At 43.8% G+C, this 17,489-nt stretch overlaps 1 protein-coding gene across 23 annotated transcripts in view; it reads left to right on the forward strand.

Annotated features, from left to right (window-relative positions):
* The window catches only part of ZBTB20 (zinc finger and BTB domain containing 20), a 470,842-nt gene that overhangs the window by 343,292 nt on the left and 110,061 nt on the right, over window positions 1-17,489 (forward strand). Inside the window, exon 10 of one of the 23 annotated variants that reach the window (XR_002439298.1) lies at window positions 3,255-3,268. The exons of the other annotated variants lie outside the window; for them this stretch is intronic. The gene's annotated coding sequence lies outside the window, so the exon portion shown is untranslated. Of the gene's footprint in view, window positions 1-3,254; window positions 3,269-17,489 lie in introns of those variants that run through there. 23 annotated transcript variants of the gene reach the window in all.

A 17,489-nucleotide genomic window follows, 5' to 3' on the forward strand; every position in this document is an offset into this window, starting at 1 on the left:
TATCAGAGTGCCCAGTGTATTGACTATCTTGCTCATGAAGGGCCTCCATTTTGTTTACTCTTCATCTTTTGCCCTTTTGAGGTGACTGGTGTTTCAAGGGCTTCTAGCAACAAGCCATCCTTGTTCTTCTGCCAGCAACAATCTGCTGCCTGTGCTCCCAGAAGCACAGATGTGCTTCTCCCATCCTGCTCTATTGAGCTGCAGCCAACAGCTCTGTGCCTCTTCTGGTGGTCCTCGTGAAATCCCAGACATCAGGGTGTTGACTTTTGGGCACCACGGTATAAAAGGGACAAAGGAGGGCTACAAAGATGAAGAAAGGTCTGGAGGGCAAGGTTTGGGAGGAGCAGCTGAGGTCCCGCGGTGTGTTCAGCCCAGAGCAGAGGAGCTGAGGGGAGGCCTCATGGCGGCTGCAGCTCCTCACAGGGAGCGGAGGGGCAGCGCTGAGCTCTGCTCTCTGTGACAGCGACAGGGCCCGAGGGAACGGCATGGAGCTGTGTCAGGGGAGGGGCAGGTCGGGGTAGGGACAGGTTCTGCACCAGAGGACAGTGGGCACGGCCTCAAGTGCTCAAGGACCATTTGGACACCGCTCTCAGACATGGGGTTGGGATTTTGGATGGTGCTGTGTGGAGCTGGGAGTTGGATTCGGTGATCCTTCGGGGATTCTTCCAACTCAGGATATTCTGTGATTTTCAAACAAAATGACCACTTAAACTACCCTTTAGCTGGGCATTATAGGAGGAAATGGTGCTTTTCAAATTTACTAGAAGCTTCACTTTCTCTGAAATAACACAAATAATTTTCTGTTCCAAAACTTTTCCACTATTGCATTTAAATGTTTTCTGATTCTCATACTAAAACAAGTCTAATGCGGAGCAGCATTGTTCCACATTTCTCCTTCTTGTACATCTACAGCCCATGCAGCAGGCATTTTCAGGTTCCTGGCTATTTTTGTCAGGTCTCATTTGTTCTTGCTTTCCCAAGTAATCTTTTAGATTGTATGATTTCAAAATACTTGTCGATCAGAGGATGATATGTCGAGATGACTAGATAGAGAAAAGAGAAGGATTAGCAGAAGGCAGAAGTCAGTGAGTTCACTATGCTGCTGGAGATAAATCCTTCCCTGGAGAAAGAGTCGCATCCTGTAAGACCCAGGGCAATGTCAGTAGAACAGAGTTGCAGGCTGGCAAACTGTATGCTTTCCCACTAACTAGTATGAACATCACTTAAAAAAAACACAACAGACCTTTGAATACAGTTGCATTTAAACTCTGAAGTAGGAGAAGCAAACTAAAACTCAGTAAGCAGTCTTAAGAAAAAAAAAATATTTCCACTGACAATACTTTGAATACAAGAGCTGTCATCACTTAAAACGGCACATGTGCACATGGAGGGCATGTCAGAAGCAACAGAAACTCTCCATCCTCTATGCAGCCCCTCCACTTCAACTTGTATGGCTTAGCACGGCTGCTTGTGCACCTCCAGCTCTCACCTTTTTGGACTGTTTTTTTTTCAAGCTTTGTCAGGATTAATTAAAAAGAAATGTAAGGAAAACAATGAATTTTTTTTTCTTGCCTATTTGAAACAGCAAAATCGGTTGCTGTTTTGGAGTGAGAGGCAAGTATAACCTCTCAACTTGAACAACGTAACTGGTTTACAACCCATTTTGAACAAACAGAGCCATAAGCAGAGGCAGAAGAGACTGTAAGAGCAACAGGCAGCAATGCAAAGCATTCTGTTGCATGTATTTAACAGCAGTGTGACCCTTTGATACTGCATATGCACTAAGGCATCTTGAGCTTGCACAGCAAGGTTGTGCTAGCAATGCATGCATAACCTACCTGCATGTGAGTGCTCTTTGTGAACCATTCTGTCAGCCCATTTGCAGTTTCCCCTGTGATTTAGCAGTTCTGCAGTCTTGGAGAACTCTGGCTTGTCAGACAGAACGATAAATAGAATTGGTTTATATTGCAACAGGGTTGATGGGAGGATCAAAGCCTTGGTATAAAATAAAAGGAGCTACTTGGCTTCTACTTGCTTAAATGTTTCTATTTCTCTCAATTTTTTTCATTAGTATTTTCATCTCAAGGTATTGAGTTCTCCAGTAGTTACCAAAATAGTGTACCAACATGGTTATTAAATAAAGGACTGCCTCTTTAGTTACTGTGAGAAGGAGAGCGTGTCACTTGAATGAAGAGTCTCAGAAACTGTGTTTTTCTAAGGTTGATCAACATTTCATTTTAAGATCACAGAGGCAGGCACCTAGACGACATCACATACCTGATAATTCCAACTTACCCTGAGAAGTCTGTGGTCAGCTAGAAATTTGGCAGGTTGTCTCTCAGGTCAGGAAGTAGTTCTGGTTTACAAATTTAAAAACCAAAATCTGTTTTAGTATTTCTTAAATGTCAAAACAACACTCTGACCTTGAAAATGACTTTCTCTGTATACTTTTTGTGCTTTTAAGTAAAAAACAGACCTTTTTCTTAGTGAAATAATGTAGCCTGGAAGTTGTCAAATCTGAGAATTGGGGGAAGAAAAAGTGACGTTAACTCATCTATTCTTTCCCTTTGCCAGCACAAGGATGAGCGTCATTCATATCAATGGCAGCTGGAAGGGAAGAGTCTTACTAACCGTTAACGCTGCTTCCAGTTTATTTCTATAATGTACCCTCCATCTTCTCTGTCTGTATTATTTCAGACTTCATAATAACAACACACAGGAGGACAAGATTTTCTGCTGTAAAACAGAAGAGCCCTCCTCTTCCTCCATTTCATTTTGTACCCTTCTAAGTGATACAGGAAGGAAAAGGCCATATTTAATGCCAAATGCACACTTCTCTAACCCAGACTGATGATTCCTGACTCTTAATATGACTAGTTGAATTTAAATATGACATTTGAGCAGTCCATTTAGTTTACTTATCTCCAGTATTCTCATTTCCTATGGAGTCCTTTTGCCACTTCTGACTGTTTCGTGGTTTTCCTTCCTCTGCAAATGTGCCCTTCTTTCGTCCCTCCTTCATGCACCTCTTTTCCTCACTCTTCCTTCACTCTTCTGGTTCTGTTACAGTGAATCTCCAAACCTTCTATGAGGTGAACTCTAGCCCTTTTCTACCTCAGTTATCAGTAGTATCTAATGTGACAGCGCTCTCCAGCACTTTCTGCCTGAGGAGTTCCTGTGGGTAACTGTTAATGAATTAGCTCTCCTTGGGGTTCCCTGAACAGATAAATCATGTTTTCACAATTTAGCTGAAGAGGAAACTGAGGGACAGTTGTTCTTGATTTGACAGAACACCTAAATACATATTTCTTTTATTATAAGGATCATTTTTAAGAGACTTTCTGTGAAATCATTTGAAATGTTTACTTCAAGATGTCTGCTGAAATACATCTTAATATGTGGTCTTTATCACAATCACTAGGTAATATTGTTATGTAGAGGTGAAGAAACTGAAGTATAGAATTTGCTTGAAGACATACAACCTGAGTGCTGATGCTCACAGAGTTAAACAGCTTTCTTCTTCGTCTTTTCTGGTTCCATTCTTCACTTTCTCCCTGGAGCTGATCATTTGAAAGATTGAACTCCTTATAGACTCTTTGGAGAAGACATTGAATTTGGAGGTGTTAACTTTAGCATTCTAAGGTGATGGTTATTCAGCCATTTTACAATGTAATGTTATTAATTATTGAGTACATTGAAATGTTAAAAAGTAATACCTGTCAGCTTAATATAGAGTGATATGCCAACTTAATATAGAGTAAACACCTACTACTGGCCTGTAGTTTAATTATTTAATCTAGACCTAATCCACCATTCAAACTTGTTTCGAAATGAAGTGGTTATATGGCTGAAAGTAATTGATTGTTCCAATCTATAGGGCTACATCTAGAAGTGACATGAGTAATAGGAGAGAATTACAAATTGCACACAAGTGTGGGGAAAATAAGTGACAAAACAATATACTCTCGTATATTGCCACAGTTCTCTTTTCTCCTAGCTGCTGTCATGCACCCCTCTTGGTAGCCTTTTCTGCTGTCCTGGCTTTGTCCCTTCTTCCTGCCTCCAACATTCAAGTATCAACAGTATACTGAACATCTCAGCTGGAAAGTTGGTACACATTTACACTTTCTCTGCCCTGAATTCACATTTGCACCCATTCTGTGATTTGGTGCAGAGCTGGAACCACAGTGGGTTACACTGGGCATTTTGGGTCCATTGGCCTGACCTTGCACTGAGTGAGGGCCACAGGATGCCAGAGCACTTCTAGTGACCTCAGTGGAATTGCTACTAAATCATTCCGATGTAAATATGAGCAGATCCCAAGCCAACAACCCTCAGTGATGAAGTGTTTCCAGCATCTCGTTTCAGGAAAAATAGTGAGCCCCTTTGAAGAAAAATACCTCCCTCTTTTTTTTTTTTTTCCCCTCTCTGTCTTTAAATGCCTCCACAAGACAACATGGGGGTGGGGAGGAGAAGAGCAAATATTCAACAGGAAATTTTTCATTTTTCTTCAAACTTTTTGAGAAAAACTTCCCCCTCAATCAAAGCCCCCAAAAATAGAGCCTGGAGCCCCAACTGCTGACTTGTAGAAATCAGGAGAAGGAAGGGAAGATGCCTGCTCTTGTGTCAAGCATTCAGCACAGTACATGTAGCACTGTAATGTGGCACTGAAAGCTCTACGGGACCTGGAGAAAGTGTTACAGATGCAACAAAAACTCACATGAAAACGAGCCTTTTAGCAGTGTCTTGAGCTGGTCTGCGATGACCTCAGGAAATCCCCCTGGCTAGATGGGGCCTTTTCATCCACTACATTGCTCTGACTCAAACAGAAATCTCATCTAACCTCCCTGATCAGAATTTGAGCATACACGCAGGCTGCAGTGTAAGATTTTGCAATTTCCTTATTTTTGATTAGTCATTTCCCACCTCGCTCTCTGATGAAGCCTGTCCCACCTTCCTTTGCTGTTGCATTGCTCTTAGCATGCAAGGACCAATCCTGCCAACACACGGCACATCCTCCCTCATCCTGCTTCCTGCCATCCTTCCGTTGTGGTCACATCCCCAGCTGATGTAAACTGGCGTAGGGCCACTGATTTGAGTATTTTCCCTGGTTGAACACTTGGCCCTTTGATTCTCAGAGAACTTCTCATTTTTAATGGCACCACAACTGGCACTACTTGTTTACAGGCTCGGGACCATCTACAAGCAAATGCTTGCGTATTAATTACAACAAAGAGCAAATCTACTTGACATTTGATTTTGTTTTTCTTGTTTCCTTGCAAGCTTGAAAATGAGCTGCTTTTGGCAAAAAAAATTCAAAATGCATTTCACACTTTTTTTTTTTTGACTTGAAATAGGCCCCTTGAAAAAACTGACATGTTAAACACCACCAAGAAAATGATTATTTGGACATATGGCTCTTCTTCCTGAACTTTGCAGAGAGGTTAGATAACGCTCTTTCACATCTTAAAAGACTACACTCCTGCTACAGCACTAACATATTCTTGTGTAACAATCCCGTACTGATGATGCTTCATCCAGTCCCAGTAATGTAAGACTCATTTCTAGTTTCGACAGGTATGAGGGATTGGGTTTTTCACAAATTAATTTGTGGGTTTTTTTCTGCTTACTGTCTTCTAAAGTAGAGTATAGGATAGAGTAGAATCACATACAAAAATACTTCGTGGCTATCTTTTAATACAGTTTTGCCTCTTTTTTTTGGTATTGTTTCTATTAAACATTGCACATTTAATGCAAAAGTAAAAATAAATTTAAAACCCCCACCCTAGCATGAAGACAGACCCATCCAAACTCATCCAATTTCTTTTCAGAAAAGCTGTTTGGTAAAGCTGAAAAAAATTACAAGAATCAAAGTGCCAAACTACCTGAAATAGTGAAGTTTCACAGGAGAACTCTTATTAGCTTTGCCACAACTGATGTTAGCATTCATGTACAGGCTGCAGGCACTTGCAGAATGCATGGGCATACGGGAAAACTGGCCAGGAAACAACAGTTCCCCACAGCAAAAACATCTGAAGTTTTGGAGTGTGCTTTTGTCCTGGTGCAGAAACTTCTTCATAAAGAATTTTAAAAACTCTTTGAAAACTCAGAAGAGCCAATGGCTTAGCTGCCAACAGCTGCTCCCCATGTGGGTGAGACCCATCCATGTTTCACATCACAGCCTCAACCACCAGGCTTTGGCGTCACTCTCTACTTGGAGCTAGAGTTTCCATCCTGGACTGAAAGAACTTCCCTAAGAGTATTTGCATTAGAAGTGATGTTTACCAGAAATTGTTTAGTGTTCAGTGACAGAACTTTGCAATAGAAAATTGTGGCATCACAGAATTCTAGAGTAACAAAAGTCAGGAAGGATATTTTTAAGTCATCTAGGTCCAGCACCCCACCCCTGCTCAGAGCAGAGCCAATGAGAATCAGGTGGCTTTTTAACCAGATTGTGTGTGTGTGTGTACTCCCATGTACCCATTTTTTTCATCAATTGTGCTTCTAAACTTTACATTTTTAGAGTAATTTTAGATTCTTTCACTTATTAGCAGAAATTCATGGTCAGAAGCTGTCCTGCACAAGAACAAATGTAACTGCTTTGTGGCCACTGTCCAGCCTTTTTCTTACGCTGTACATAGTTCATTCCTTTAAGACCACTTTGTTTAGTGACAGTGAGTTGGAAAGGCTTATACATGCTCTCTCTAAGTCATAAAATAGGACTAAGGATTGTCATTGCCTGGGCTTAGACTGGTTCCCCATTCTTGCATGGGACAGGGACCCTAATTCTGCTGCCCTGCATGTACTGCTGCTCTCTGTTGCACACAGGGTGTTCAGCTGGATGGAGAAGTGGTCTAATCTGATGCGACAGCTCCTACGTTTTTATCTTTTAAGTGCTTTACTTACATGAATTAATTCTGAAAACACTCTTGTGACGTTAGTCATTGTTATGATTCCCATTTTAGAGACCCTGTGTCTAATTCTTAATTATATTAATTCTTCCCTATGCTGGTGAGGTTCCAGATCTGTGAAAGGGTCTCCCAACTCAGGGAGATGGATTGCAGAAATGTCAAGGGCAAAATGAGAGTTCGTTGCCCTATAGCAATTCTCTGTTTCTCTAAGGTCAGAGAGAAATATCAGAAGAAGAATATAAAAGAGGCTCTGCTGATTTGTGCTACAGGCTATACAGGAGTGTGCATAGCTCAAGCCCATAAGAGCTATTGTATTGGCCAAAATGACATTACTGAGGTTTTTGGCATGCTTTCTTCAGTGTGGCCAGTCTCATCAAAAGAAAGTGAAAGTTGCCTCTATGCCCCCTTCTTTTCTTTTTATTAGAGCACATTATCAGAGAATTGACACGCATACACCTCAGTAAAACCAGAAGGAGAAGCAAAGAGCTGGTGGGAAGAGGAAGAGAGTGAGACTTGCCCAAGAAGACATAACAAGCCATCTCAAAGTAGGCATTATGTGCTGAAACCAGGAGGATCTGTGTTATAAAACTAACGGTGAACTGTGTTCCAAGATAATTAGGAGCAAACAGGCAGGAAAAATGAGTGATGAACTACTCTTGATTTCTTCCTGAGCTGGTCTTGTTCCAGTCACCTTGCAAGCAGCAGCTGTGTCTGTGGAGAGAAGGAGATGGCAATCAACCCTATTAGGGTCTTCTTTTCTCGTATCCCCAGGCTATGATTGACAGTCCCCTCTGCTACACAAAAGAGACAGAACTCTACACTCTCCTCTGACTCTTTGGCTTCCTCCTCCACTCATATCAAAGTCTAAGAAAGAAAATGGTATACACAGAGTAGGGACCCTTGCAGCTGGGAATATGTTCCAGAAACTACCAAGGCAGTAGGAGAGAGAGCATGTAGGAATTCATGCCAAGGCAGAGCTGGTAGGGAGGAAATGTCCGGTAGTTTCAGAAAAAATCTGATTGTTGGACAGAAAAGCCAGAGTCAGAGTGGGGTCAGTATTCCCCTGTTGAAGTTGGGGTTGTTGACAATATTGATTTCATTCTGTCATTCTGAGAGAGAGCAAGAGAAGTTATAAAAAGAAGGACCAATGTAGTTTTAGAAATCGGTCTCATGACTTTGGTGGGATTCTCATAGTTCTGGCATGCTGAGGCTGTCCTACGACTGCTAATAATACTGTTGTTCTGCATGAGGAATACAAAAAATAATTAATATTTCTACTCAGCACTGAGCCTATGGAAAAGCCTTCCTGTCTTCCTGTGCAAGTATGAGAGAAAATTAAGCCTCCTGACATCCCAAAATACTCTTCTCAAAAATCACGGAATAGAATACAACTAACTGAACAGAACAACATAGAGTGAATCGAATATGACACACAGTGCTTTTAATTTTGGAGCAGAGATATAGTCTGGTAATGCAATGGATGCAGAGAATGGTAGAGTGAGATTGAGAGCTAATGTTTTCATTGTTTAAAAGTCTTCTGAAGTCCTCACAATAAACACCCATAGAATCGTGCAGAAAACATGTGATTTTATCTGGTTTTTAAGCAGAGACGGGGTTTCCTTTATTCATTAGAAAAATACATGTGTTCCTTTCCAGCTCAGTGCAGCTGAAGAGGACAAAAGGTGGGAGGGAATCTTGCTCTTCTCATGTCTCCTTAGCCAGCTACCATAGGCTGCACTGATGCTTTTCCAGTGAAGGCAGATTGCACTGGTACCTGTCAGAGCATGGCTCACTTCTCAGCATCTTACTGCTGATGGTAATGTGCAAAAATGAACAACAATGTCTCTCTCAGCGCAGTTTGCAATATTTTTATTTCTCATTCCACAAAATAGGACGTTATACTTGTATTATCTAAGAGAGAAAAAAAATAATGGAGCTTCTCTGATGCTCCCTTTGTATCTCCCTCTTGTCAGCAAATCTCTGAAGGGAAGTGCATTGGGAGCTGCCTGGTGTCAGTGCTAGGTGCTTTAGGAACCAGTCCTAGGCATTTGGCAGAGTTTTAATACACAACTCTGATAATCAATGCTAATCAATGCAACAGGGAATAGGCTTGATTTTTTTTTGCCCTGAAAAATCAAATTGTATACAAGACAGAAATGAATAAGGCTAGCTGCAAAGCAGGGCAGCTTTCTCACCTTAGCATACAAAGCTATCTAACACACATAGTCGTGTGAGTTAGCAATGATTGCATACGCAGAAGATCTTCCCATGAGCAAGGATGAGACTTCTGTAACAAGTGGACTTTTCAGTCTTTTTTTCTGATTTCTGTTGTATGGGTTGATAACCGTACATTCACCCTCTCCAACATGCTGTGCTGGTTTACATCTCTGAACAAAAAGAAGAGACTCACAGATGCTTGTGAGGATAAGCCAATAAAACTAAAGGAATATATTTAAGCAACTTATCCTGAGATTACATAGTTACACCCTCTTTTCAGGTAGATGGAGCTCTTCGCTATCCTTCATTACAGAGCACTTCATTCTCTGCAGAACCAAATTCTCCTCTGTGCCACCCAGATCTCTTGATTTCCCATTAACGTCAGCTCATGTCAGCTGAGTTGCACGGCAGAGTGCTTCATATACATTAAAGGAACGAGGGCTGTGTCATTTCCAGGTCCTTCCCTGTCTGCTGCTGTTCTGTGTCCTCCTTTTGGCTGCTGCTGTGTAATACAAATAGAAGTCAGAAAGCGAGGAGCTGTTCTGGTGGCTTTGTGTTTCATAAATCCTGCCATTTGCCAGTGGCAAATGCATTTACGGTTCTCATATTTAAACATCTATTCCAATTCTATTGCCACATTGCCTTCCTACAGACTAAGTATCATGCAGGAGAGGCTGAAAGCTTGCTGCAGCACTGATTGCCTTTTCCAGAGGAAACAGCCAACTTTATCCAACTGGTCAGATCAAGCTTTCAGTTCTTACTTCTTTGGTGGAAACTCCTTGATGCATGCAGTGATTTGTACGAAGGATGAGCAAGCTAGGGGGTGCAACGCAACGAAAGAAATCATTGTCGTGGACATTAATTTAAAACTGGTGAAATCTCAGGAGGGGAAGATGCTGTGCATTTCTGGAGCTGCTCTTGGCCTTTTGCATTTAGATTCCAGGTCTGCTCTTGGTTGAAATGCTGGCAGAAATCAGGAGGTCTTTGACTTGCATAGCTTCTGGTAGGAGGGGACCTTCTGAGAGCAGAACTTAGCAGCAGCACTTTCTACATTAAGCGCTACAGGAGATTTGGGGATCAGTGTACCAGGAAGACATGCTAATAAAATATGTGCCATATAGTAGAAACTCACCTGGGTGAAATGCTGCTCCTTCTGATATCAATGGAAATTTCCTTTTGACCAGGGGTTGCTATGGCAGCAAGCACTGGAAATGAGAACAAGGACATTTTGATATGTCTACACTGTGGATTGCAAATTATGATACCCGAATTAGTTTTAAACAGTCTTGCAAGAAGTGGTCTAGTTAAGGCAGCCTGGAACGTCTCATGGCCTCATTTACGGCTAAGCAGCATGCTGTGTCGCACTCGGTGTCCAGCCTGCCTGGGGCGGAGGAGAGGCAGAGGTATTTGAGGGAACGCTCATTCTTGTGCAGTGGGATGAGGAACAGGCTGTGACAAAGAGCAGTGTAGGAAAGAAGAAAACAGGAGGAACAGAAGTCCAGGGAGTCACCTGAACGGAGGGAATGGAAGCAGGATGGTATTAGAAGAAGTACCAACTCTTCAGTCCAGGGACTGAAGGGTCTCTCCCCCTGGCCACGCACTTTCCTCTGTTCCATGGCATTCAGTGTAGGGCTGCTGAGTCTCAACATTTCCACTGTCAGGCACGTACTCTCAGAGCCACGGAGGAAGTGTCTCTCTGCTGGTGGCTGCTTGCTTACCAGCAGGTTTGTCTGGCAAAGCTCTGTATTGCAGCTCTGCAAGTGCTCCTGCTCCACGGAATGGCGTTCGGCTTTCAAGTTTGCTTTAAGAGAATACCCTGAGAAATTATATTGAAAACACATTACTGTAACGTTAATGTTACTAAGTCAAGCACTTAAAAGTTAGGAAATGCCACAGTTAATGTTGCCTGTGCAACCTTACTATGGGCCCCTTGTACCATTACTGTAGCCTGTAATTACATGGATGTACACTGTTTCTCGCACTGAACTCCTGCATCAAGCATTCACAGCATCTTTCATTAGAAACACAGCCCAGGGCTGTTTTGCACCCTGCTGGATTATTAGTTTGGTACTGACCCAGAGAAGAGAAAACTACTTGTCTGTGTCACAGTGCTCTGCAAAATCTCCTAGTCTGGAAGGTGGTTGAGGCCTTTGATGACACCGTGTTCCTCTGAAATCTGCTTTAGTGGTGCTTTTGGTAGTGCCTTTCCTCTCATAATCCTGCTAGAGGACCGCACATTTTGAATGGCAGCAATTCATATTTTGGAGAGAACTCGTAAGTAGCATTTAACAGACCTCAGTAAGTCCAGTGTCCCATCTGCATATGCAGTGTCTCCCTCTTCTGCCGAACCTAGCTGGTTCTTCCTTCTGTCTCTGCTGGGCAAATGGGCACTGACTGGCTGGGAGGGCTACCCAGGACACTGCATTTTAAGTGGAAGAAAGTTGCAGGAACCCACCTTTTTCTGCACAAGAGGCTGATAGAAGAGATTAATAATTTTGATGTCCCCTGTCAGCTCTCCATCAACAGTGAAATACATAAAAACTGTTGCTAACTATGCCTGGAGATGTGCATAGAAGAGACGGCTGAATTAATGTAGAGAAGTTGCTGAGGCTTCTGTCTGTTGTTTTTTTTCTATCTTTTTTTTAAGCATCTGTACCCAAAATGCGAAGTGAGAGGGAATCCCTGAGCTCTCTCCTGAAGACCAGCAGCCAGCCGAGCTTTACACTCCTTCCCTACGTTATTCTCAGATTTAGAGCAATGCTTGCAGGTTAGCCGAGCCCATTTCGAACTTTATATACAGCTCGTAGAGCTGACTGGGAGTTTCTGGATTTGGTGCTGTGGCAGTACAGTGGATGTATTTGACACATAGAGAAGATACCTGTGCCTCACAACAAATTCACCCCTTGCTGTCCCTCTAGGGAGGGGTGTGTGTATACCCCAAAGCCCTGAGCAAGTCCCCAGCCCCTGACAAGGGACAGCTCGTGGGGAGCGAGGGGACTGTGCCCAGCAGGTTGCATACAGCTGCAGCTCCATGGTGCTGGAGTAATGCTACTCTCCACTGCCTGCTGTAGGGCAGGGGGTGCCCAGCCGCACCTTTCCAAGGGGACCTGCGGAAGTGCCATAGGATAAACAGGGCTCTTCAGGCTGGACAGGGCTCCGAGCAACCTGATCTAGCTGTGGATGTCCCTGTTCATTGCAGGGAATCAGACTAGATGACCTTTAAGGGTCTCTTCCAAACTCAAACAATTCTGTGATTCTGTTCTACAATTCTAGGTACCCCCTGCCTGGCACGCAGCTCTGCCGTGCTTGTTGCCAGGATTAGTTCATTCAAACTGCATTTCAGTTCGCAACCTGGGGCAGAACGAATAGATTGCTTTGCCACCTATTTTTAGGTAGAGCTTTTTTTCATCCCTGGTGCCTGGGACTCGTCTATCCTAATAGCTGGCAGTGCCTTTTTACAGCATCCCCATGCGGATCCAGCAAACACTCGATTTGCCGGTGTGTATGTAGACACATCCGTAGCACAGATACGCTCTCAGATCTCGTGTAGTTCCAGAATAAGACATTGTCACTGATCCACCAGGAGAATGTGGCTGAGCGGCCGCATGCTCCAGCTCTATGGGACCAGAGGCGGCAGGGACCCAAACCCCTTCCCACCCAGGGCAGGTGGCTGTGGGGTTCCAGGACTGTGTGTAGCCGCTTCGGTGGAACCTCCCGTGGCACGGCAGAGGGCGAGGGAAGGGACCGTCCGGCTTTTGGGAGAGGGCCCCCGTGCAATGCCGTCTGACTCGGTACTTTTTGTTTGGTGGTAAGTTTTAATAGTTATCCTTGGAGGATTTTCCAGGCGAGCTTATCTGAATACACCAACAGTCTTTTTTGTAATATTCGCATTTCCCCTTTGGTTCAGCCGAGCCCACTGACAGATCATTCAAATTCAATTGTTTTATGTCTAAGCCGAACAGCTAATTAAAGTAGGGATGATTAACCTGACTGGCAGTGTCGCTCTCCCTCCCTCCCTCCTCCCTCCCTCCCTCCTGTTCCAATCAGTCTTTTTCTCACACTCTCTCCCTCTCTCTCCCTCTCTCTGTCTTTTGCTCTACTGTTTTTTTTCCTCCCTCCTAAACGTGGTCTGCTTGCTGATGGCAGAATGGCACTCGGAGATTTGTGCATTGTGTCTGGTTTCCTACGGGCAGGCTGACCCAGTGCCTCTAGGGACTTATCAATAGACCACTCAGAAGAGACAGAGACAGGAGAAAGGAGGAGGGGTGGGGGGGGGGGGGGGAGAGAAAGAGAGAGAGAAAGAGGGAGAGAGAGAGAATCAATATCAAGAATAGAAGGAGCTCCGAAGCCATTTTTTTTTTTTTTTAAAGAAGTATCAGGACTTGGGAAGAGGGTGACAAAGAAGGTTTTTCAAAGAGGCAGTGGAGGAGGTTCTAATAAATTTGGAAGGAAACAGTTCCCTGTCTTGGGAAAAAAGGAGAACTCCTGGCTGATTAGCATTCACACCAGGTATGAGATGTTCCCTACCCCTTATCACTGTCGCAACCGAGATGGGAAAAGCTTTTTTTTTTTTTCCTTTTTTTTTTTTTTTTTCTTTTTTTTTTTTTTTTTTTTTTTTTTTTTTTTTTTTTTTTTTTTTTTTTTTTTTTTTTTTTTTTTTTTTTTTTTTTACCCCCCATCTCTGCTCTTTAAGGAGCTGGAGCGAGCGTGTATTTTGGTATGTCTGTCGCTGGTGGCAGGGGGAGAGGAGCTGTGGGCATTGGTGTGCCGGGAGCAGAGAATGGAAGCAGGGCAGCGGGGAGGGGGCGCGGAGCGCGGCGCGGGGGCTCCTCTTTGTGCACCCCCGGGGGCTGCCCAAGTTCATCGCCAGCAGGTGGATTTAGGCAGGGAGTTACTTAACGCTTGACCGCCAGTTTTGAAAAAAAAAAAAAAAAGACAGAAAGAAAGAAAAAAAAAAAAAACCTGCTTCCTATGTCTATTAAAGGAAGCTCCAATTTTTTCCCTCTCTCTCTCCTCTCTCTCTGCTTCCCTCTCTTCCTAACCAGACAGCGGGAGGGTTCCTGGCTCCCAGCCAGCCCAAAAGCCTCTAAGTGTTTTGCACTTGTTTCAGGGAGCCCGGGGTTTTTTCAGCATTTTCACTAGAGAACAAAGAGTTCTTTACAAAGGAAGGGGGAGAGCGAGCTTAATGCCGGAGATATGTTTTTCTATTTTTATTAGGGTGTTTTTTGTTTTGTTTTTTTTCCCTCCTAAAAAGAAAGAGGCAGAAGCAAGGCACAGAATGTGTGGCAGCAGCAAAATAGATTGAAAGGAAATGCAGTTCCCTTACCTCCAAATTATAATTTGGAATTAATAAGAGCAGGAATGGAAGGGGGACGAGACCAAGTGAGTTTGATATGTCGTTCTTTTCTCCCCTTTTTCACTCTCTCTTTAAATCTGATTGCTGTTTTGCCAACTTACCTAGTCTTTTTTTTCTTTTTTTCTTTTTTTTTTTTTTTTGGCATAAAAGTTATACCGTGAGCAGTTTCTGTTTACTTAAAAAATCAAACAACAAATTCTTACCGGGGAGGGGGGAAAAAAAAAGAAGGAAACGGGGTGGTTTCAGTGAAACATAAATACGTTGGTGGGAACAGAAATCTTTCACTTTCTGTCACTTAGAAAAAAAGTTGGTAATGGCTTGTTGGAGCTGGGATCCTAAAATACAGATGGGGCACCGGCATCTGTGCCCACAGCCCTGGCTTTTCCCTGACCATCTGTCCAGAAGTCACCTCTCATTGGCAGCCCAAATGATCAGTCGGAGCTCAGGGATTTTTTGTTTGTTTGTTTGTTTGTTCGTTCCTCCTGGTGAATGGGACCCCCTCTCAGAGAGCTCCATTTCGCCTTCTGAGTTGGGTTCTCTTGCAGAGCCCCAAATTGAGGATTTGGGGACAGACCTCTTGGAGGTCCAAGGGATAAATCTAAGGGATTTTTTTTGTTCTTCTGGCTGTGTTTGTCGTGTATACACTCTTTGTGTATTCGCGTGTGGAAAAGGCATAGACTTTTTCACACACCATATAGAGAGGAATAATGCATCGTGTTTAGGGAGATAGTTAGACTGGAAATTTATTGCTTCTGGTATATAACATACATGATATCTTCTCTTCACTGCCTGCTGTACAATGGGTAGGATGTTTGAGAATATGTACCACTGCAAATCCAGTAGCTGGAGGAAGTGCTGTATTTAGCCAAATTCTGCCTTCCCTCCTTTATTGATTTGTATTTTCCTGGCATTGACAAATTACCTACCTCAGAGCTGCAATATATATCAGTTGTACAGCAAACAAGAGAGGAAACCATGCATTATATCCACTCCGTAAGCAGGAGAAGCACCCGCTGCATAGAACTAGATGAAATGATGGGAGAGTTACAGCGATCGTTTCTGGATATGGAGTGTTATTACTACAATACCTTGATTTTTATATTCATGCTGCAGGCTCCCCTCAGAAGAGATCGCCTGTCAGAGCTAGAAAGGTACCACAGCTGTATCTGTGGCACCGGTTGTGAGCAACGTCTCTGTGTGGTATGAGTGTGCACTGAGAATTAGTGCCTTTCCAGTCCTCATAGGATGAAAGGGGGAAACCGTGTCTTTTGGCTCTGCCTGCACCACAGTGGGAACACTGCTGTGCTGCAGGGGAAAAAGTCCTGGTGGACGCAGCCCGTCCCTTGCAGAAATGAAGTAAAACCTGCCATGACCAGTACGGATTTTGCAGGGGCTTTCCCAGGGCTCTGCTGGACATGGCTCTGGTGGCAGGAGGAGGAAGCCAAATGTCCCAGTACTCGGTCCCAGCCCAGTCCCTTCCCGACAGGTGATCGCGGCGTCCCGAATTAGCGGGGACAGCAGCCTCGATTCCAAACACTTTATGGGCTCTGTGGGGTAACGTGAAAGGCTTGGCAGAGCCACCAAAACCTGCTCACTGCTCTGCTGACAAACATAATGAATAGGCGAACTTTTGGCAAATTGCTAATTCCTCTCTTTTATTTGAAATCCTCCCTTTCCTTCTTCCTCCAGAGAGTTTTCCCAACTCCAGGTGGTTTTCGTGGTCTCAGTGTTTTCTGTAACTTCTCTGTCTTGCTCCCTCACTCCTGAAAAGGGGAAAAAAGGGGAAAAAATCAGAGGAAAAGTAAACATAAGAGCACTGAAATGAGACTTGGTCTTTGAAGTTTTCCATAGGATAAACAGTGTCTATGTTTTCTCTCCCTGGATCCTTTTTCCTCCTTTCTCCCTCCCTTTTTTTTTTTCCAATACAAGATGTTTTTGTGAGCATTTTGTGTCTGAACCTTGGAGCTGGTGACAGAGGAGAGAGGGCAGACAGGTCTAAAGTCTGGAGTTATCCCCTCAGTCTCAAGCAGAAGGCACCTTCCAGCAACTGTCCGTGCTCCCAGAAGTGCAGAGAAAGGTGATCACTACCTATCGGGGACTCCTCGTGGATCTGACCTGAGAGTCACACATTCACAGTATGGGAGAAAAGAGAGAGAGGGCAAAAAAAAAAAAAAAAAAAAAATTAAAAGGGGAAAGAAAAGCTCTTTGAGCAGTCACACACTGGCTCTTTCTTCCTGCAGGCAATCCGCTCCAGCTCCTGGCGACGTGTCCTGCACTATCAGATATCATATGACTCTTTATTTGGACTCCCGTTAGCAGTATGGGCCTGCAAGGAGTCTGTTTGTTTTCTTTTTCTTTCATTTCCTTCTCCCCAGTTTCCCCCCAGTTTTATGTGTGAGTGTATTCCTTTTATAATCCCTCTTTTTGTGCTGAAGCTTTAGAGAAAATGAAAAAAAAAAGCCTTAATTATTTCCAAGGGCTGTTTTTAATCCTCTGCCAAAATTGGAGTTCATCGTCAAGTTGAAAAAACTACAAACACCTTTCTGTTCTGTTTCTCCCTTCTACCTCTTCTCCCTGCCTTCCTCTCACCCCTCTCTGCCCGAACACACGTGCATCCCTCTGGCTTTGCTGCTGGAGTTAAATGCACCTGTGTCAATCAAAGAACAGAGAGCTGGGGCAGCCCTCGCTGACCGGCACCCTTCATTTCACTCCCATAAACTTTTTGCTGTTTGCTTTTTTCATGTGGGCACTTCTACCCACCGACTTTGACGACCTGCTGGGAAGTGATCCCTTTGCCGGGCTTTTCTGCATTTAGCTGAGCAGCAATAAGTTAGGGCTGTCAGAAAATTAAATATTGTGCTCTGGTAACATGGGGTGAGGCCCAAGATGTGTATCAGTGCCGCTTCGTGCATGCCATCCCCAGAAGTTTGCTGTACTGGAGTGCTGGTGCCTAAGAATAGGCTGGGGAGAGCCAGACAGCAGCGAGAGTCAGAGGTGGGCAGCCA

Source organism: Numida meleagris, chromosome 1, assembly GCF_002078875.1.
Source record: "Numida meleagris isolate 19003 breed g44 Domestic line chromosome 1, NumMel1.0, whole genome shotgun sequence".
Taxonomy (NCBI): domain Eukaryota; kingdom Metazoa; phylum Chordata; class Aves; order Galliformes; family Numididae; genus Numida; species Numida meleagris.